This window comes from Diplotaxodon limnothrissa, linkage group LG3, assembly GCF_057381915.1.
Source record: "Diplotaxodon limnothrissa isolate DT_005_m linkage group LG3, D_limnothrissa_male_GT1.1, whole genome shotgun sequence".
Classification (NCBI taxonomy): domain Eukaryota; kingdom Metazoa; phylum Chordata; class Actinopteri; order Cichliformes; family Cichlidae; genus Diplotaxodon; species Diplotaxodon limnothrissa.
Window position 1 is genome coordinate 71,183,846 of NC_140598.1, and position 21,124 is coordinate 71,204,969.

The following is a 21,124-nucleotide window of genomic DNA, read 5'->3' on the forward strand; positions in this document are numbered from 1 at the left end:
CCTACACCACACCAGGGCCTTAGTTGCTATTGAGGCCAATTACACCACACCAGGGCCTGTGGCACTTGCTCAGGCCACTTACACCACACCAGGGCCTGTGGCTTCTGGCTGAGGCCACCTACACCACACCAGGGCCTGTGGCTGCTGGCTGAGGCCACTTACAACACACCAGGGCCTGTGGCTCTTGCTCAGGCCACTTACACCACACCAGGGCCTGTGGCTCTTGCTCAGGCCACTTACACCACATCAGGGCCTGTGGCTCTGGCTGAGGCCACTTACACCACACCAGGGCCTGTGGCTGCTGGCTGAGGCCACTTACACCACACCAGGGCCTGTGGCTGCTGGCTGAGGCCACCTACACCACACCAGGGCATTAGTTGCTATTGAGGCCAATTACACCACACCAGGGTCTGTGGCTCTTGCTCAGGCCACTTACACCACACCAGGGCCTGTGGCACTGGCTGAGGCCACTTACACCACACCAGGGCCTGTGGCTGCTGGCTGAGGCCACTTACACCACACCAGGGCCTGTGGCTGCTGGCTGAGGCCACGTACACCACACCAGGGCCTGTGGCTGCTGGCTGAGGCCACCTACACCACACCAGGGCCTGTGGCTGCTGACTGAGGCGACTTACACCACACCAGGGCCCTTTTGCTGCTGGCTGAGGCCACTTACACCACACCAGTGCCTGTGGCTTCTGGCTGAGGCGACTTACACCACACCAGGGCCTGTGGCTGCTGGCTGAGGCCACTTACACCACACCAGGGCCTGTGGCTCTTGCTCAGGCCACTCACATCACACCAGGCCCTGTGCTTCTGGCCGAGGCCATCTTCACCAAACCAGGCCCTGTGCTGCTTGCTGTGGCCATGTACAACACACCAGGCCCTGTGCTGGTTCCTGAGGCCATCTTCAACAATCCAGGGCCTGTGCTGTTGGATAAATGCCAAACTGAGCCTTTGGGTTAGGGTATTATGCAAACATGCAGGTATGGTTATAGGATTGTCTTCGTAACTTCAGGTACTTGCCACCTAATCACTTGAATCCATAAATTGAGACATTGTGCTGGGGCCAGCAGCTTACGGCCATACCACCCTGAGCACGCCCGACCTCGTCTGATCTCGGAAGCTAAGCAGGGCTGGGCTTGGTTAGTACTTGGATGGGAGACTGCCTGGGAATACCTGGTGCTGTAAGCCTTTCCTTTTCATGTCATTGAACCGCTTTTGATCCAGAGAAGGGGTGTATTAAAAGACCAAAAGCATCTGCCCATTAATGAGGGCACATTAACAACACTGCTTTTGGCTCTTTTCCAATGTCTTGTGCTGCTAGCTGATGCCACCTACACCACACCAGGGCCTGAGTGACCGGCTGGGGCCACTTACACCACATCAGGGCCTGTGGCTCTGGCTGAGGCCACTTACACCACACCAGGGCCTGTGGCTGCTGGCTGAGGCCAGTTACACCACACCAGAGCCTGTGGCTGCTGGCTGAAGCCACTTACACCACACCAGGGCCTGTGGCTTCTGGCTGAGGCGACTTACACCACACCAGGGCCTGTGGCTGCTGGCTGAGGCCACTTACACCACACCAGGGCCTGTGGCTCTTGCTCAGGCCACTTACACCACACAAGGGCCTGTGGCTGCTGGCTGAGGCCACCTACACCACACCAGGGCCTGTGGCTGCTGGCTGAGGCCACTTACAACACACCAGGGCCTGTGGCTCTTGCTCAGGCCACTCATATCACACCAGGCCCTGTGCTTCTGGCCGAGGCCATCTTCACCAAACCAGGCCCTGTGCTGCTTGCTGTGGCCATGTACAACACACCAGGCCCTGTGCTGGTTCCTGAGGCCATCTTCAACAATCCAGGGCCTGTGCTGTTGGATAAATGCCAAACTGAGCCTTTGGGTTAGGGTATTATGCAAACATGCAGGTATGGTTATAGGATTGTCTTCGTAACTTCAGGTACTTTCCACCTCATCACTTGAATCCATAAATTGAGACATTGTGCTGGGGCCAGCAGCTTACGGCCATACCACCCTGAGCACGCCCGACCTCGTCTGATCTCGGAAGCTAAGCAGGGCTGGGCTTGGTTAGTACTTGGATGGGAGACTGCCTGGGAATACCTGGTTCTGTAAGCCTTTCATTTTCATGTCATTGAACCGCTTTTGATCCAGAGAAGGGGTGTATTAAAAGACCAAAAGCATCTGCCCATTAATGAGGGCACATTAACGACATTGCTTTTGGCTCTTTTCCAATGTCTTGTGCTGCTAGCTGATGCAACCTACACCACACAAGGGCCTGAGTGACCGGCTGGGGCCACTTACACCACATCAGGGCCTGTGGCTCTGGCTGAGGCCACTTACACCACACCAGGGCCTGTGGCTGCTGGCTGAGGCCACTTACACCACACCAGGGCCTGTGGCTGCTGGCTGAGGCCACCTACACCACACCAGGGCATTAGTTGCTATTGAGGCCAATTACACCACACCAGGGTCTGTGGCTCTTGCTCAGGCCACTTACACCACACCAGGGCCTGTGGCACTGGCTGAGGCCACTTACACCACACCAGGGCCTGTGGCTGCTGGCTGAGGCCACTTACACCACACCAGGGCCTGTGGCTGCTGGCTGAGGCCACTTACACCACACCAGGGCCTGTGGCTCTTGCTCAGGCCACTTACACCACACCAGGGCCTGTGGCACTGGCTGAGGCCACTTAGACCACACCAGGGCCTGTGGCTGCTGGCTGAGGCCACTTACAACACACCAGGGCCTGTGGCTGCTGGCTGAGGCCACTTACACCAAACCAGGGCCTGTGGCTGCTTGCTGAGGCCATCTTCACCAAACCAGGCCCTGTGCTGCTTGCTGTGGCCATGTAAAACACACCAGGTCCTGTGCTGGTTCTTGAGGCCATCTTCAACAATCCAGGGCCTGTGCTGTTGGATAAATGCCAAACTGAGCCTTTGGGTTAGGGTATTATGCAAACATGCAGGTATGGTTATAGGATTGTCTTCGTAACTTCAGGTACTTGCCACCTCATCACTTGAATCCATAAATTGAGACATTGTGCTGGGGCCAGCAGCTTACGGCCAGCAGCTTACGGCCATACCACCCTGAGCACGCCCGACCTCGTCTGATCTCGGAAGCTAAGCAGGGCTGGGCTTGGTTAGTACTTGGATGGGAGACTGCCTGGGAATACCTGGTGCTTTAAGCCTTTCATTTTCATGTCATTGAACCGCTTTTGATCCAGAGAAGGGGTGTATTAAAAGACCAAAAGCATCTGCCCATTAATGAGGGCACATTAACGACATTGCTTTTGGCTGTTTTCCAATGTCTTGTGCTGCTAGCTGATGCCACCTACACCACACCAGGGCCTGAGTGACCGGCTGGGGCCACTTACACCACATCAGGGCCTGTGGCTGCTGGCTGAGGCCACTTACACCACACCAGGGCCTGTGGCTGCTGGCTGAGGCCACCTACACCACACCAGGGCCTTAGTTGCTATTGAGGCCAATTACACCACACCAGGGTCTGTGGCTCTTGCTCAGGCCACTCATATCACACCAGGCCCTGTGCTTCTGGCCGAGGCCATCTTCACCAAACCAGGCCCTGTGCTGCTTGCTGTGGCCATGTACAATACACCAGGCCCTGTGCTGGTTCCTGAGGCCATCTTCAACAATCCAGGGCCTGTGCTGTTGGATAAATGCCAAACTGAGCCTTTGGGTTAGGGTATTATGCAAACATGCAGGTATGGTTATAGGATTGTCTTCGTAACTTCAGGTACTTGCCACCTCATCACTTGAATCCATAAATTGAGACATTGTGCTGGGGCCAGCAGCTTACGGCCAGCAGCTTACGGCCATACCACCCTGAGCACGCCCGACCTCGTCTGATCTCGGAAGCTAAGCAGGGCTGGGCTTGGTTAGTACTTGGATGGGAGACTGCCTGGGAATACCTGGTGCTTTAAGCCTTTCATTTTCATGTCATTGAACCGCTTTTGATCCAGAGAAGGGGTGTATTAAAAGACCAAAAGCATCTGCCCATTAATGAGGGCACATTAACGACATTGCTTTTGGCTCTTTTCCAATGTCTTGTGCTGCTAGCTGATGCAACCTACACCACACAAGGGCCTGAGTGACCGGCTGGGGCCACTTACACCACATCAGGGCCTGTGGCTCTGGCTGAGGCCACTTACACCACACCAGGGCCTGTGGCTGCTGGCTGAGGCCACTTACACCACACCAGGGCCTGTGGCTGCTGGCTGAGGCCACCTACACCACACCAGGGCATTAGTTGCTATTGAGGCCAATTACACCACACCAGGGTCTGTGGCTCTTGCTCAGGCCACTTACACCACACCAGGGCCTGTGGCACTGGCTGAGGCCACTTACATCACACCAGGGCCTGTGGCTGCTGGCTGAGGCCACTTACACCACACCAGGGCCTGTGGCTGCTGGCTGAGGCCACTTACACCACACCAGGGCCTGTGGCTCTTGCTCAGGCCACTTACACCACACCAGGGCCTGTGGCACTGGCTGAGGCCACTTAGACCACACCAGGGCCTGTGGCTGCTGGCTGAGGCCACTTACAACACACCAGGGCCTGTGGCTGCTGGCTGAGGCCACTTACACCAAACCAGGGCCTGTGGCTGCTTGCTGAGGCCATCTTCACCAAACCAGGCCCTGTGCTGCTTGCTGTGGCCATGTAAAACACACCAGGTCCTGTGCTGGTTCTTGAGGCCATCTTCAACAATCCAGGGCCTGTGCTGTTGGATAAATGCCAAACTGAGCCTTTGGGTTAGGGTATTATGCAAACATGCAGGTATGGTTATAGGATTGTCTTCGTAACTTCAGGTACTTGCCACCTAATCACTTGAATCCATAAATTGAGACATTGTGCTGGGGCCAGCAGCTTACGGCCATACCACCCTGAGCACGCCCGACCTCGTCTGATCTCGGAAGCTAAGCAGGGCTGGGCTTGGTTAGTACTTGGATGGGAGACTGCCTGGGAATACCTGGTGCTGTAAGCCTTTGATTTTCATGTCATTGAACCGCTTTTGATCCAGAGAAGGGGTGTATTAAAAGACCAAAAGCAGCTCCCCATTAATGAGGGCACATTAACGACATTGCTTTTGGCTGTTTTCCAATGTCTTGTGCTGCTAGCTGATGCCACCTACACCACACCAGGGCCTGAGTGACCGGCTGGGGCCACTTACACCACATCAGGGCCTGTGGCTGCTGGCTGAGGCCACTTACACCACACCAGGGCCTGTGGCTGCTGGCTGAGGCCACCTACACCACACCAGGGCCTTAGTTGCTATTGAGGCCAATTACACCACACCAGGGTCTGTGGCTCTTGCTCAGGCCACTCATATCACACCAGGCCCTGTGCTTCTGGCCGAGGCCATCTTCACCAAACCAGGCCCTGTGCTGCTTGCTGTGGCCATGTACAATACACCAGGCCCTGTGCTGGTTCCTGAGGCCATCTTCAACAATCCAGGGCCTGTGCTGTTGGATAAATGCCAAACTGAGCCTTTGGGTTAGGGTATTATGCAAACATGCAGGTATGGTTATAGGATTGTCTTCGTAACTTCAGGTACTTGCCACCTAATCACTTGAATCCATAAATTGAGACATTGTGCTGGCGCCAGCAGCTTACGGCCAGCAGCTTACGGCCATACCACCCTGAGCACGCGCGACCTCGTCTGATCTCGGAAGCTAAGCAGGGCTGGGCTTGGTTAGTACTTCGATGGGAGACTGCCTGGGAATACCTGTTGCTGTAAGCCTTTCATTTTCATGTCATTGAACCGCTTTTGATCCAGAGAAGGGGTGTATTAAAAGACCAAAAGCATCTGCCCATTAATGAGGGCTTATTAACGACATTGCTTTTGGCTCTTTTCCAATGTCTTGTGCTGCTAGCTGATGCAACCTACACCACACAAGGGCCTGAGTGACCGGCTGGGGCCACTTACACCACATCAGGGCCTGTGGCTCTGGCTGAGGCCACTTACACCACACCAGGGCCTGTGGCTGCTGGCTGAGGCCACTTACACCACACCAGGGCCTGTGGCTGCTGGCTGAGGCCACCTACACCACACCAGGGCATTAGTTGCTATTGAGGCCAATTACACCACACCAGGGTCTGTGGCTCTTGCTCAGGCCACTTACACCACACCAGGGCCTGTGGCACTGGCTGAGGCCACTTACACCACATCAGGGCCTGTGGCTGCTGGCTGAGGCCACTTACACCACACCAGGGCCTGTGGCTGCTGGCTGAGGCCACTTACACCACACCAGGACCTGTGGCTGCTGGCTGAGGCCACCTACACCACACCAGGGCCTGTGGCTGCTGACTGAGGCGACTTACACCACACCAGGGCCCTTTTGCTGCTGGCTGAGGCCACTTACACCACACCAGTGCCTGTGGCTTCTGGCTGAGGCGACTTACACCACACCAGGGCCTGTGGCTGCTGGCTGAGGCCACTTACACCACACCAGGGCCTGTGGCTCTTGCTCAGGCCACTCACATCACACCAGGCCCTGCGCTTCTGGCCGAGGCCATCTTCACCAAACCAGGCCCTGTGCTGCTTGCTGTGGCCATGTACAACACACCAGGCCCTGTGCTGGTTCCTGAGGCCATCTTCAACAATCCAGGGCCTGTGCTGTTGGATAAATGCCAAACTGAGCCTTTGGGTTAGGGTATTATGCAAACATGCAGGTATGGTTATAGGATTGTCTTCGTAACTTCAGGTACTTGCCACCTAATCACTTGAATCCATAAATTGAGACATTGTGCTGGGGCCAGCAGCTTACGGCCATACCACCCTGAGCACGCCCGACCTCGTCTGATCTCGCAAGCTAAGCAGGGCTGGGCTTGGTTAGTACTTGGATGGGAGACTGCCTGGGAATACCTGGTGCTGTAAGCCTTTCCTTTTCATGTCATTGAACCGCTTTTGAAACAGAGAAGGGGTGTATTAAAAGACCAAAAGCATCTGCCCATTAATGAGGGCACATTAACAACACTGCTTTTGGCTCTTTTCCAATGTCTTGTGCTGCTAGCTGATGCCACCTACACCACACCAGGGCCTGAGTGACCGGCTGGGGCCACTTACACCACACCAGTGCCTGTGGCTGCTGGCTGAGGCCACTTACACCACACCAGTGCCTGTGGCTTCTGGCTGAGGCCACTTACACCACACCAGGGCCTGTGGCTGCTGGCTGAGGCCACTTACACCACACCAGGGCCTGTGGCTCTTGCTCAGGCCACTCACATCACACCAGGCCCTGCGCTTCTGGCTGAGGCCATCTTCACCAAACCAGGCCCTGTGGCTCTTGCTCAGGCCACTTACACCACACCAGGGCCTTATTTGCTATTGAGGCCACTTACACCACACCAGGGCCTGTGGCTCTGGCTTAGGCCACTTACACCACACCAGGGCCTGTGGCACTTGCTCAGGCCACTTACACCACACCAGGGCCTGTGGCTCTTGCTCAGGCCACTTACACCACACCAGGGCCTGTGGCACTGGCTGAGGCCACTTAGACCACACCAGGGCCTGTGGCTGCTGGCTGAGGCCACTTACAACACACCAGGGCCTGTGGCTGCTGGCTGAGGCCACTTACACCAAACCAGGGCCTGTGGCTCTTGCTCAGGCCACTTACACCACACCAGGGCCTGTGGCTGCTGGCTGAGGCCACTTACAACACACCAGGGCCTGTGGCTGCTGGCTGAGGCCACTTACACCAAACCAGGGCCTGTGGCTCTTGCTCAGGCCACTTACACCACACCAGGGCCTGTGGCTGCTGGCTGAGGCCACCTACACCACACCAGGGCCTGTGGCTGCTGGCTGAGGCCACTTACACCACACAAGGGCCTGTGGCTCTTGCTCAGGCCACTCACATCACACCAGGCCCTGTGCTTCTGGCCGAGGCCATCTTCACCAAACCAGGCCCTGTGCTGCTTGCTGTGGCCATGTACAACACACCAGGCCCTGTGCTGGTTCCTGAGGCCATCTTCAACAATCCAGGGCCTGTGCTGTTGGATAAATGCCAAACTGAGCCTTTGGGTTAGGGTATTATGCAAACATGCAGGTATGGTTATAGGATTGTCTTCGTAACTTCAGGTACTTGCCACCTAATCACTTGAATCCATAAATTGAGACATTGTGCTAGGGCCAGCAGCTTACGGCCATACCACCCTGAGCACGCCCGACCTCGTCTGATCTCGGAAGCTAAGCAGGGCTGGGCTTGGTTAGTACTTGGATGGGAGACTTCCTGGGAATACCTGGTGCTGTAAGCCTTTCATTTTCATGTCATTGAACCGCTTTTGATCCAGAGAAGGGGTGTATTAAAAGACCAAAAGCAGCTGCCCATTAATGAGGGCACATTAACGACACTGCTTTTGGCTCTTTTCCAATGTCTTGTGCTGCTAGCTGATGCCACCTACACCACACCAGGGCCTGAGTGACCGGCTGGGGCCACTTACACCACATCAGGGCCTGTGGCTCTGGCTGAGGCCACTTACACCACACCAGGGCCTGTGGCTGCTGGCTGAGGCAACCTACACCACACCAGGGCCTTAGTTGCTATTGAGGCCAATTACACCACACCAGGGTCTGTGGCTCTTGCTCAGGCCACTTACACCACACCAGGGCCTGTGGCACTGGCTGAGGCCACTTACACCACACAAGGGCCTGTGGCTGCTGGCTGAGGCCACCTACACCACACCAGGGCCTGTGGCTGCTGGCTGAGGCCACTTACACCACACAAGGGCCTGTGGCTGCTGGCTGAGGCCACCTACACCACACCAGGGCCTGTGGCTGCTGGCTGAGGCCACTTACACCACACCAGGGCCTGTGGCTCTTGCTCAGGCCACTCACATCACACCAGGCCCTGCGCTTCTGGCCGAGGCCATCTTCACCAAACCAGGCCCTGTGGCTCTTGCTCAGGCCACTTACACCACACCAGGGCCTTATTTGCTATTGAGGCCAATTACACCACACCAGGGCCTGTGGCTCTTGCTCAGGCCACTCACATCACACCAGGCCCTGCGCTTCTGGCCGAGGCCATCTTCACCAAACCAGGCCCTGTGCTGCTTGCTGTGGCCATGTACAACACACCAGGCCCTGTGCTGGTTCCTGAGGCCATCTTCAACAATCCAGGGCCTGTGCTGTTGGATAAATGCCAAACTGAGCCTTTGGGTTAGGTTATTATGCAAACATGCAGGTATGGTTATAGGATTGTCTTCGTAACTTCAGGTACTTGCCACCTAATCACTTGAATCCATAAATTGAGACATTGTGCCGGGGCCAGCAGCTTACGGCCATACCACCCTGAGCACGCCCGACCTCGTCTGATCTCGGAAGCTAAGCAGGGCTGGGCTTGGTTAGTACTTGGATGGGAGACTGCCTGGGAATACCTGGTGCTGTAAGCCTTTCATTTTCATGTCATTGAACCGCTTTTGATCCAGAGAAGGGGTGTATTAAAAGACCAAAAGCAGCTGCCCATTAATGAGGGCACATTAACGACACTGCTTTTGGCTCTTTTCCAATGTCTTGTGCTGCTAGCTGATGCCACCTACACCACACCAGGGCCTGAGTGACCGGCTGGGGCCACTTACACCACATCAGGGCCTGTGGCTCTGGCTGAGGCCACTTACACCACACCAGGGCCTGTGGCTGCTGGCTGAGGCCAGTTACACCACACCAGAGCCTGTGGCTGCTGGCTGAAGCCACTTACCCCACACCAGGGCCTTAGTTGCTATTGAGGCCACTTACACCACACCAGGGCCTGTGGCTCTTGCTCAGGCCACTTACACCACACCAGGGCCTGTGGCTCTTGCTCAGGCCACTTACACCACACCAGGGCCTGTGGCTCTTGCTCAGGCCACTTACACCACACCAGGGCCCTTTTGCTGCTGGCTGAGGCCACTTACACCACACCAGTGCCTGTGGCTTCTGGCTGAGGCCACTTACACCACACCAGTGCCTGTGGCTTCTGGCTGAGGCGACTTACACCACACCAGGGCCTGTGGCTGCTGGCTGAGGCCACTTACACCACACCAGGGCCTGTGGCTGCTGGCTGAGGCCACCTACACCACACCAGGGCCTGTGGCTGCTGGCTGAGGCCACTTACACCACACCAGGGCCTTAGTTGCTATTGAGGCCAATTACACCACACCAGGGTCTGTGGCTCTTGCTCAGGCCACTTACACCACACCAGGGCCTGTGGCACTGGCTGAGGCCACTTACACCACACCAGGGCCTGTGGCTGCTGGCTGAGGCCACCTACACCACACCAGGGCCTGTGGCTGCTGGCTGAGGCCACTTACACCACACCAGGGCCTTAGTTGCTATTGAGGCCAATTACACCACACCAGGGTCTGTGGCTCTTGCTCAGGCCACTTACACCACACCAGGGCCTGTGGCACTGGCTGAGGCCACTTACACCACACCAGGGCCTGTGGCTGCTGGCTGAGGCCACTTACACCACACAAGGGCCTGTGGCTGCTGGCTGAGGCCACCTACACCACACCAGGGCCTGTGGCTGCTGGCTGAGGCCACTTACAACACACCAGGGCCTGTGGCTGCTGGCTGAGGCCACCTACACCACACCAGGGCCTTAGTTGCTATTGAGGCCAATTACACCACACCAGGGTCTGTGGCTCTTGCTCAGGCCACTTACACCACACCAGGGCCTGTGGCACTGGCTGAGGCCACTTACACCACACCAGGGCCTGTGGCTGCTGGCTGAGGCCACTTACACCACACAAGGGCCTGTGGCTGCTGGCTGAGGCCACCTACACCACACCAGGGCCTGTGGCTGCTGGCTGAGACCACTTACACCACACCAGGGCCTGTGGCTCTTGCTCAGGCCACTTACACCACACCAGGGCCTGTGGCTCTTGCTCAGGCCACTTACACCACACCAGTGCCTGTGGCTTCTGGCTGAGGCGACTTACACCACACCAGGGCCTGTGGCTGCTGGCTGAGGCCACTTACACCACACCAGGGCCTGTGGCTGCTGGCTGAGGCCACCTACACCACACCAGGGCATTAGTTGCTATTGAGGCCAATTACACCACACCAGGGTCTGTGGCTCTTGCTCAGGCCACTTACACCACACCAGGGCCTGTGGCACTGGCTGAGGCCACTTACACCACATCAGGGCCTGTGGCTGCTGGCTGAGGCCACTTACACCACACCAGGGCCTGTGGCTGCTGGCTGAGGCCACTTACACCACACCAGGACCTGTGGCTGCTGGCTGAGGCCACCTACACCACACCAGGGCCTGTGGCTGCTGACTGAGGCGACTTACACCACACCAGGGCCCTTTTGCTGCTGGCTGAGGCCACTTACACCACACCAGTGCCTGTGGCTTCTGGCTGAGGCGACTTACACCACACCAGGGCCTGTGGCTGCTGGCTGAGGCCACTTACACCACACCAGGGCCTGTGGCTCTTGCTCAGGCCACTCACATCACACCAGGCCCTGCGCTTCTGGCCGAGGCCATCTTCACCAAACCAGGCCCTGTGCTGCTTGCTGTGGCCATGTACAACACACCAGGCCCTGTGCTGGTTCCTGAGGCCATCTTCAACAATCCAGGGCCTGTGCTGTTGGATAAATGCCAAACTGAGCCTTTGGGTTAGGGTATTATGCAAACATGCAGGTATGGTTATAGGATTGTCTTCGTAACTTCAGGTACTTGCCACCTAATCACTTGAATCCATAAATTGAGACATTGTGCTGGGGCCAGCAGCTTACGGCCATACCACCCTGAGCACGCCCGACCTCGTCTGATCTCGCAAGCTAAGCAGGGCTGGGCTTGGTTAGTACTTGGATGGGAGACTGCCTGGGAATACCTGGTGCTGTAAGCCTTTCCTTTTCATGTCATTGAACCGCTTTTGAAACAGAGAAGGGGTGTATTAAAAGACCAAAAGCATCTGCCCATTAATGAGGGCACATTAACAACACTGCTTTTGGCTCTTTTCCAATGTCTTGTGCTGCTAGCTGATGCCACCTACACCACACCAGGGCCTGAGTGACCGGCTGGGGCCACTTACACCACACCAGTGCCTGTGGCTGCTGGCTGAGGCCACTTACACCACACCAGTGCCTGTGGCTTCTGGCTGAGGCCACTTACACCACACCAGGGCCTGTGGCTGCTGGCTGAGGCCACTTACACCACACCAGGGCCTGTGGCTCTTGCTCAGGCCACTCACATCACACCAGGCCCTGCGCTTCTGGCTGAGGCCATCTTCACCAAACCAGGCCCTGTGGCTCTTGCTCAGGCCACTTACACCACACCAGGGCCTTATTTGCTATTGAGGCCACTTACACCACACCAGGGCCTGTGGCTCTGGCTTAGGCCACTTACACCACACCAGGGCCTGTGGCACTTGCTCAGGCCACTTACACCACACCAGGGCCTGTGGCTCTTGCTCAGGCCACTTACACCACACCAGGGCCTGTGGCACTGGCTGAGGCCACTTAGACCACACCAGGGCCTGTGGCTGCTGGCTGAGGCCACTTACAACACACCAGGGCCTGTGGCTGCTGGCTGAGGCCACTTACACCAAACCAGGGCCTGTGGCTCTTGCTCAGGCCACTTACACCACACCAGGGCCTGTGGCTGCTGGCTGAGGCCACTTACAACACACCAGGGCCTGTGGCTGCTGGCTGAGGCCACTTACACCAAACCAGGGCCTGTGGCTCTTGCTCAGGCCACTTACACCACACCAGGGCCTGTGGCTGCTGGCTGAGGCCACCTACACCACACCAGGGCCTGTGGCTGCTGGCTGAGGCCACTTACACCACACAAGGGCCTGTGGCTCTTGCTCAGGCCACTCACATCACACCAGGCCCTGTGCTTCTGGCCGAGGCCATCTTCACCAAACCAGGCCCTGTGCTGCTTGCTGTGGCCATGTACAACACACCAGGCCCTGTACTGGTTCCTGAGGCCATCTTCAACAATCCAGGGCCTGTGCTGTTGGATAAATGCCAAACTGAGCCTTTGGGTTAGGGTATTATGCAAACATGCAGGTATGGTTATAGGATTGTCTTCGTAACTTCAGGTACTTGCCACCTAATCACTTGAATCCATAAATTGAGACATTGTGCTAGGGCCAGCAGCTTACGGCCATACCACCCTGAGCACGCCCGACCTCGTCTGATCTCGGAAGCTAAGCAGGGCTGGGCTTGGTTAGTACTTGGATGGGAGACTTCCTGGGAATACCTGGTGCTGTAAGCCTTTCATTTTCATGTCATTGAACCGCTTTTGATCCAGAGAAGGGGTGTATTAAAAGACCAAAAGCAGCTGCCCATTAATGAGGGCACATTAACGACACTGCTTTTGGCTCTTTTCCAATGTCTTGTGCTGCTAGCTGATGCCACCTACACCACACCAGGGCCTGAGTGACCGGCTGGGGCCACTTACACCACATCAGGGCCTGTGGCTCTGGCTGAGGCCACTTACACCACACCAGGGCCTGTGGCTGCTGGCTGAGGCAACCTACACCACACCAGGGCCTTAGTTGCTATTGAGGCCAATTACACCACACCAGGGTCTGTGGCTCTTGCTCAGGCCACTTACACCACACCAGGGCCTGTGGCACTGGCTGAGGCCACTTACACCACACAAGGGCCTGTGGCTGCTGGCTGAGGCCACCTACACCACACCAGGGCCTGTGGCTGCTGGCTGAGGCCACTTACACCACACAAGGGCCTGTGGCTGCTGGCTGAGGCCACCTACACCACACCAGGGCCTGTGGCTGCTGGCTGAGGCCACTTACACCACACCAGGGCCTGTGGCTCTTGCTCAGGCCACTCACATCACACCAGGCCCTGCGCTTCTGGCCGAGGCCATCTTCACCAAACCAGGCCCTGTGGCTCTTGCTCAGGCCACTTACACCACACCAGGGCCTTATTTGCTATTGAGGCCAATTACACCACACCAGGGTCTGTGGCTCTTGCTCAGGCCACTTACACCACACCAGGGCCTGTGGCACTGGCTGAGGCCACTTACACCACACCAGGGCCTGTGGCTGCTGGCTGAGGCCACCTACACCACACCAGGGCCTGTGGCTGCTGACTGAGGCGACTTACACCACACCAGGGCCCTTTTGCTGCTGGCTGAGGCCACTTACACCACACCAGTGCCTGTGGCTTCTGGCTGAGGCGACTTACACCACACCAGGGCCTGTGGCTGCTGGCTGAGGCCACTTACACCACACCAGGGCCTGTGGCTCTTGCTCAGGCCACTCACATCACACCAGGCCCTGCGCTTCTGGCCGAGGCCATCTTCACCAAACCAGGCCCTGTGGCTCTTGCTCAGGCCACTTACACCACACCAGGGCCTTATTTGCTATTGAGGCCAATTACACCACACCAGGGCCTGTGGCTCTTGCTCAGGCCACTCACATCACACCAGGCCCTGCGCTTCTGGCCGAGGCCATCTTCACCAAACCAGGCCCTGTGCTGCTTGCTGTGGCCATGTACAACACACCAGGCCCTGTGCTGGTTCCTGAGGCCATCTTCAACAATCCAGGGCCTGTGCTGTTGGATAAATGCCAAACTGAGCCTTTGGGTTAGGTTATTATGCAAACATGCAGGTATGGTTATAGGATTGTCTTCGTAACTTCAGGTACTTGCCACCTAATCACTTGAATCCATAAATTGAGACATTGTGCCGGGGCCAGCAGCTTACGGCCATACCACCCTGAGCACGCCCGACCTCGTCTGATCTCGGAAGCTAAGCAGGGCTGGGCTTGGTTAGTACTTGGATGGGAGACTGCCTGGGAATACCTGGTGCTGTAAGCCTTTCATTTTCATGTCATTGAACCGCTTTTGATCCAGAGAAGGGGTGTATTAAAAGACCAAAAGCAGCTGCCCATTAATGAGGGCACATTAACGACACTGCTTTTGGCTCTTTTCCAATGTCTTGTGCTGCTAGCTGATGCCACCTACACCACACCAGGGCCTGAGTGACCGGCTGGGGCCACTTACACCACATCAGGGCCTGTGGCTCTGGCTGAGGCCACTTACACCACACCAGGGCCTGTGGCTGCTGGCTGAGGCCAGTTACACCACACCAGAGCCTGTGGCTGCTGGCTGAAGCCACTTACCCCACACCAGGGCCTTAGTTGCTATTGAGGCCACTTACACCACACCAGGGCCTGTGGCTCTTGCTCAGGCCACTTACACCACACCAGGGCCTGTGGCTCTTGCTCAGGCCACTTACACCACACCAGGGCCTGTGGCTCTTGCTCAGGCCACTTACACCACACCAGGGCCCTTTTGCTGCTGGCTGAGGCCACTTACACCACACCAGTGCCTGTGGCTTCTGGCTGAGGCCACTTACACCACACCAGTGCCTGTGGCTTCTGGCTGAGGCGACTTACACCACACCAGGGCCTGTGGCTGCTGGCTGAGGCCACTTACACCACACCAGGGCCTGTGGCTGCTGGCTGAGGCCACCTACACCACACCAGGGCCTGTGGCTGCTGGCTGAGGCCACTTACACCACACCAGGGCCTTAGTTGCTATTGAGGCCAATTACACCACACCAGGGTCTGTGGCTCTTGCTCAGGCCACTTACACCACACCAGGGCCTGTGGCACTGGCTGAGGCCACTTACACCACACCAGGGCCTGTGGCTGCTGGCTGAGGCCACCTACACCACACCAGGGCCTGTGGCTGCTGGCTGAGGCCACTTACACCACACCAGGGCCTTAGTTGCTATTGAGGCCAATTACACCACACCAGGGTCTGTGGCTCTTGCTCAGGCCACTTACACCACACCAGGGCCTGTGGCACTGGCTGAGGCCACTTACACCACACCAGGGCCTGTGGCTGCTGGCTGAGGCCACTTACACCACACAAGGGCCTGTGGCTGCTGGCTGAGGCCACCTACACCACACCAGGGCCTGTGGCTGCTGGCTGAGGCCACTTACAACACACCAGGGCCTGTGGCTGCTGGCTGAGGCCACCTACACCACACCAGGGCCTTAGTTGCTATTGAGGCCAATTACACCACACCAGGGTCTGTGGCTCTTGCTCAGGCCACTTACACCACACCAGGGCCTGTGGCACTGGCTGAGGCCACTTACACCACACCAGGGCCTGTGGCTGCTGGCTGAGGCCACTTACACCACACAAGGGCCTGTGGCTGCTGGCTGAGGCCACCTACACCACACCAGGGCCTGTGGCTGCTGGCTGAGACCACTTACACCACACCAGGGCCTGTGGCTCTTGCTCAGGCCACTTACACCACACCAGGGCCTGTGGCTCTTGCTCAGGCCACTTACACCACACCAGTGCCTGTGGCTTCTGGCTGAGGCGACTTACACCACACCAGGGCCTGTGGCTGCTGGCTGAGGCCACTTACACCACACCAGGGCCTGTGGCTCTTGCTCAGGCCACTCACATCACACCAGGCCCTGCGCTTCTGGCCGAGGCCATCTTCACCAAACCAGGCCCTGTGCTGCTTGCTGTGGCCATGTACAACACACCAGGCCCTGTGCTGGTTCCTGAGGCCATCTTCAACAATCCAGGGCCTGAGTGACCGGCTGGGGCCACTTACACCACATCAGGGCCTGTGGCTCTGGCTGAGGCCACTTACACCACACCAGGGCCTGTGGCTGCTGGCTGAGGCCAGTTACACCACACCAGGGCCTTAGTTGCTATTGAGGCCAATTACACCACACCAGGGTCTGTGGCTCTTGCTCAGGCCACTCACATCACACCAGGCCCTGCGCTTCTGGCCGAGGCCATCTTCACCAAACCTGGCCCTCTGCTGCTAGCTGTGGCCATGTACAACACACCAGGCCCTGTGCTGGTTCCTGAGGCCATCTTCAACAATCCAGGGCCTGTGCTGTTGGATAAATGCCAAACTAAGCCTTTGGGTTAGGGTATTATGCAAACATGCAGGTATGGTTATAGGATTGTCTTCGTAACTTCAGGTACTTGCCACCTAATCACTTGAATCCATAAATTGAGACATTGTGCTGGGGCCAGCAGCTTACGGCCATACCACCCTGAGCACGCCCGACCTCGTCTGATCTCGGAAGCTAAGCAGGGCTGGGCTTGGTTAGTACTCGGATGGGAGACTGCCTTGGAATACCTGGTGCTGTAAGCCTTTCATTTTCATGTCATTGAACCGCTTTTGATCCAGAGAAGGGGTGTATTAAAAGACCAAAAGCAGCTGCCCATTAATGAGGGCACATTAACGACATTGCTTTTGGCTCTTTTCCAATGTCTTGTGCTGCTAGCTGATGCCACCTACACCACACCAGGGCCTGAGTGACCGGCTGGGGCCACTTACACCACATCAGGGCCTGTGGCTCTGGCTGAGGCCACTTACACCACACCAGGGCCTGTGGCTGCTGGCTGAGGCCACCTACACCACACCAGGGCCTTAGTTGCTATTGAGGCCAATTACACCACACCAGGGTCTGTGGCTCTTGCTCAGGCCACTTACACCACACCAGGGCCTGTGGCACTGGCTGAGGCCACTTACACCACACCAGGGCCTGTGGCTGCTGGCTGAGGCCACTTACACCACACAAGGGCCTGTGGCTGCTGGCTGAGGCCACCTACACCACACCAGGGCCTGTGGCTGCTGGCTGAGGCCACTTACAACACACCAGGGCCTGTGGCTCTTGCTCAGGCCACTCATATCACACCAGGCCCTGTGCTTCTGGCCGAGGCCATCTTCACCAAACCAGGCCCTGTGCTGCTTGCTGTGGCCATGTACAACACACCAGGGCCTGTGGCTGCTGGCTGAGGCCACTTACACCACACCAGGGCCTGTGGCTCTTGCTCAGGCCACTTACACCACACCAGGGCCTGTGGCACTGGCTGAGGCCACTTAGACCACACCAGGGCCTGTGGCTGCTGGCTGAGGCCACTTACAACACACCAGGGCCTGTGGCTGCTGGCTGAGGCCACTTACACCAAACCAGGGCCTGTGGCTGCTTGCTGAGGCCATCTTCACCAAACCAGGCCCTGTGCTGCTTGCTGTGGCCATGTAAAACACACCAGGTCCTGTGCTGGTTCTTGAGGCCATCTTCAACAATCCAGGGCCTGTGCTGTTGGATAAATGCCAAACTGAGCCTTTGGGTTAGGGTATTATGCAAACATGCAGGTATGGTTATAGGATTGTCTTCGTAACTTCAGGTACTTGCCACCTAATCACTTGAATCCATAAATTGAGACATTGTGCTGGGGCCAGCAGCTTACGGCCATACCACCCTGAGCACGCCCGACCTCGTCTGATCTCGGAAGCTAAGCAGGGCTGGGCTTGGTTAGTACTTGGATGGGAGACTGCCTGGGAATACCTGGTGCTGTAAGCCTTTCATTTTCATGTCATTGAACCGCTTTTGATCCAGAGAAGGGGTGTATTAAAAGACCAAAAGCAGCTCCCCATTAATGAGGGCACATTAACGACATTGCTTTTGGCTGTTTTCCAATGTCTTGTGCTGCTAGCTGATGCCACCTACACCACACCAGGGCCTGAGTGACCGGCTGGGGCCACTTACACCACATCAGGGCCTGTGGCTGCTGGCTGAGGCCACTTACACCACACCAGGGCCTGTGGCTGCTGGCTGAGGCCACCTACACCACACCAGGGCCTTAGTTGCTATTGAGGCCAATTACACCACACCAGGGTCTGTGGCTCTTGCTCAGGCCACTCATATCACACCAGGCCCTGTGCTTCTGGCCGAGGCCATCTTCACCAAACCAGGCCCTGTGCTGCTTGCTGTGGCCATGTACAATACACCAGGCCCTGTGCTGGTTCCTGAGGCCATCTTCAACAATCCAGGGCCTGTGCTGTTGGATAAATGCCAAACTGAGCCTTTGGGTTAGGGTATTATGCAAACATGCAGGTATGGTTATAGGATTGTCTTCGTAACTTCAGGTACTTGCCACCTAATCACTTGAATCCATAAATTGAGACATTGTGCTGGCGCCAGCAGCTTACGGCCAGCAGCTTACGGCCATACCACCCTGAGCACGCCCGACCTCGTCTGATCTCGGAAGCTAAGCAGGGCTGGGCTTGGTTAGTACTTGGATGGGAGACTGCCTGGGAATACCTGGTGCTGTAAGCCTTTCATTTTCATGTCATTGAACCGCTTTTGATCCAGAGAAGGGGTGTATTAAAAGACCAAAAGCATCTGCCCATTAATGAGGGCTTATTAACGACATTGCTTTTGGCTCTTTTCCAATGTCTTGTGCTGCTAGCTGATGCAACCTACACCACACAAGGGCCTGAGTGACCGGCTGGGGCCACTTACACCACATCAGGGCCTGTGGCTCTGGCTGAGGCCACTTACACCACACCAGGGCCTGTGGCTGCTGGCTGAGGCCACTTACACCACACCAGGGCCTGTGGCTGCTGGCTGAGGCCACCTACACCACACCAGGGCATTAGTTGCTATTGAGGCCAATTACACCACACCAGGGTCTGTGGCTCTTGCTCAGGCCACTTACACCACACCAGGGCCTGTGGCACTGGCTGAGGCCACTTACACCACATCAGGGCCTGTGGCTGCTGGCTGAGGCCACTTACACCACACCAGGGCCTGTGGCTGCTGGCTGAGGCCACTTACACCACACCAGGACCTGTGGCTGCTGGCTGAGGCCACCTACACCACACCAGGGCCTGTGGCTGCTGACTGAGGCGACTTACACCACACCAGGGCCCTTTTGCTGCTGGCTGAGGCCACTTACACCACACCAGTGCCTGTGGCTTCTGGCTGAGGCGACTTACACCACACCAGGGCCTGTGGCTGCTGGCTGAGGCCACTTACACCACACCAGGGCCTGTGGCTCTTGCTCAGGCCACTCACATCACACCAGGCCCTGCGCTTCTGGCCGAGGCCATCTTCACCAAACCAGGCCCTGTGCTGCTTGCTGTGGCCATCTTCAACAATCCAGGGCCTGTGCTGTTGGATAAATGCCAAACTGAGCCTTTGGGTTAGGGTATTATGCAAACATGCAGGTATGGTTATAGGATTGTCTTCGTAACTTCAGGTACTTGCCACCTAATCACTTGAATCCATAAATTGAGACATTGTGCTGGGGCCAGCATCTTACGGCCATACCACCCTGAGCACGCCCGACCTCGTCTGATCTCGTAAGCTAAGCAGGGCTGGGCTTGGTTAGTACTTGGATGGGAGACTGCCTGGGAATACCTGGTGCTCTAAGCCTTTCCTTTTCATGTCATTGAACCGCTTTTGATCCAGAGAAGGGGTGTATTAAAAGACCAAAAGCATCTGCCCATTAATGAGGGCACATTAACAACACTGCTTTTGGCTCTTTTCCAATGTCTTGTGCTGCTAGCTGATGCCACCTACACCACACCAGGGCCTGAGTGACCGGCTGGGGCCACTTACACCACATCAGGGCCTGTGGCTCTGGCTGAGGCCACTTACACCACACCAGGGCCTGTGGCTGCTGGCTGAGGCCAGTTACACCACACCAGAGCCTGTGGCTGCTGGCTGAAGCCACTTACACCACACCAGGGCCTTAGTTGCTATTGAGGCCACTTACACCACACCAGGGCCTGTGGCTGCTGGCTGAGGCCACCTACACCACACCAGGGCCTGTGGCTGCTGGCTGAGGCGACTTACACCACACCAGGGCCCTTTTGCTGCTGGCTGAGGCCACTTACACCACACCAGTGCCTGTGGCTTCTGGCTGAGGCGACTTACACCACACCAGGGCCTGTGGCTGCTGGCTGAGGCCACTTACACCACACCAGGGCCTGTGGCTCTTGCTCAGGCCACTCACATCACACCAGGCCCTGCGCTTCTGGCTGAGGCCATCTTCACCAAACCAGGCCCTGTGGCTCTTGCTCAGGCCACTTACACCACACCAGGGCCTGTGGCTGCTGGCTGAGGCCACCTACACCACACCAGGGCATTAGTTGCTATTGAGGCCAATTACACCACACCAGGGTCTGTGGCTCTTGCTCAGGCCACTTACACCACACCAGGGCCTGTGGCACTGGCTGAGGCCACTTACACCACACCAGGGCCTGTGGCTGCTGGCTGAGGCCACTTACACCACACCAGGGCCTGTGGCTGCTGGCTGAGGCCACTTACACCACACCAGGGCCTGTGGCTGCTGGC

General features: G+C 57.1%; 1 protein-coding gene, 8 non-coding genes and 8 pseudogenes across 11 annotated transcripts in view; 16 read left to right on the forward strand and 1 right to left on the reverse strand.

Moving 5' to 3' along the window:
* LOC146637699 (BPTF-associated chromatin complex component 1-like) overlaps positions 1–21,124 on the reverse strand; it is a 495,253-nt gene that overhangs the window by 183,866 nt on the left and 290,263 nt on the right. The gene's annotated exons all lie outside the window — the stretch shown is intronic.
* On the forward strand, positions 1,076–1,194 carry LOC146637792 (5S ribosomal RNA). The gene has a single exon (XR_014906047.1). It is a non-coding gene; the product is annotated as a 5S ribosomal RNA (ribosomal RNA).
* LOC146637793 (5S ribosomal RNA) lies at positions 2,018–2,136 on the forward strand (annotated as a pseudogene).
* LOC146637794 (5S ribosomal RNA) lies at positions 3,091–3,209 on the forward strand (annotated as a pseudogene).
* LOC146637795 (5S ribosomal RNA) lies at positions 3,847–3,965 on the forward strand (annotated as a pseudogene).
* Positions 4,906–5,024, forward strand: LOC146637796 (5S ribosomal RNA). Its single transcript, XR_014906049.1, has one exon. It is a non-coding gene; the product is annotated as a 5S ribosomal RNA (ribosomal RNA).
* On the forward strand, positions 5,662–5,780 carry LOC146637797 (5S ribosomal RNA; annotated as a pseudogene).
* On the forward strand, positions 6,802–6,920 carry LOC146637798 (5S ribosomal RNA; annotated as a pseudogene).
* LOC146637799 (5S ribosomal RNA) lies at positions 8,175–8,293 on the forward strand. Its single transcript, XR_014905666.1, has one exon. It is a non-coding gene; the product is annotated as a 5S ribosomal RNA (ribosomal RNA).
* LOC146637800 (5S ribosomal RNA) lies at positions 9,309–9,427 on the forward strand. Its single transcript, XR_014906050.1, has one exon. It is a non-coding gene; the product is annotated as a 5S ribosomal RNA (ribosomal RNA).
* Positions 11,751–11,869, forward strand: LOC146637801 (5S ribosomal RNA; annotated as a pseudogene).
* On the forward strand, positions 13,124–13,242 carry LOC146637802 (5S ribosomal RNA). Its single transcript, XR_014905667.1, has one exon. It is a non-coding gene; the product is annotated as a 5S ribosomal RNA (ribosomal RNA).
* On the forward strand, positions 14,692–14,810 carry LOC146637803 (5S ribosomal RNA). The gene has a single exon (XR_014906051.1). It is a non-coding gene; the product is annotated as a 5S ribosomal RNA (ribosomal RNA).
* On the forward strand, positions 17,009–17,127 carry LOC146637804 (5S ribosomal RNA; annotated as a pseudogene).
* On the forward strand, positions 18,225–18,343 carry LOC146637805 (5S ribosomal RNA). Its single transcript, XR_014906052.1, has one exon. It is a non-coding gene; the product is annotated as a 5S ribosomal RNA (ribosomal RNA).
* Positions 18,981–19,099, forward strand: LOC146637806 (5S ribosomal RNA). Its single transcript, XR_014906053.1, has one exon. It is a non-coding gene; the product is annotated as a 5S ribosomal RNA (ribosomal RNA).
* Positions 20,082–20,200, forward strand: LOC146637807 (5S ribosomal RNA; annotated as a pseudogene).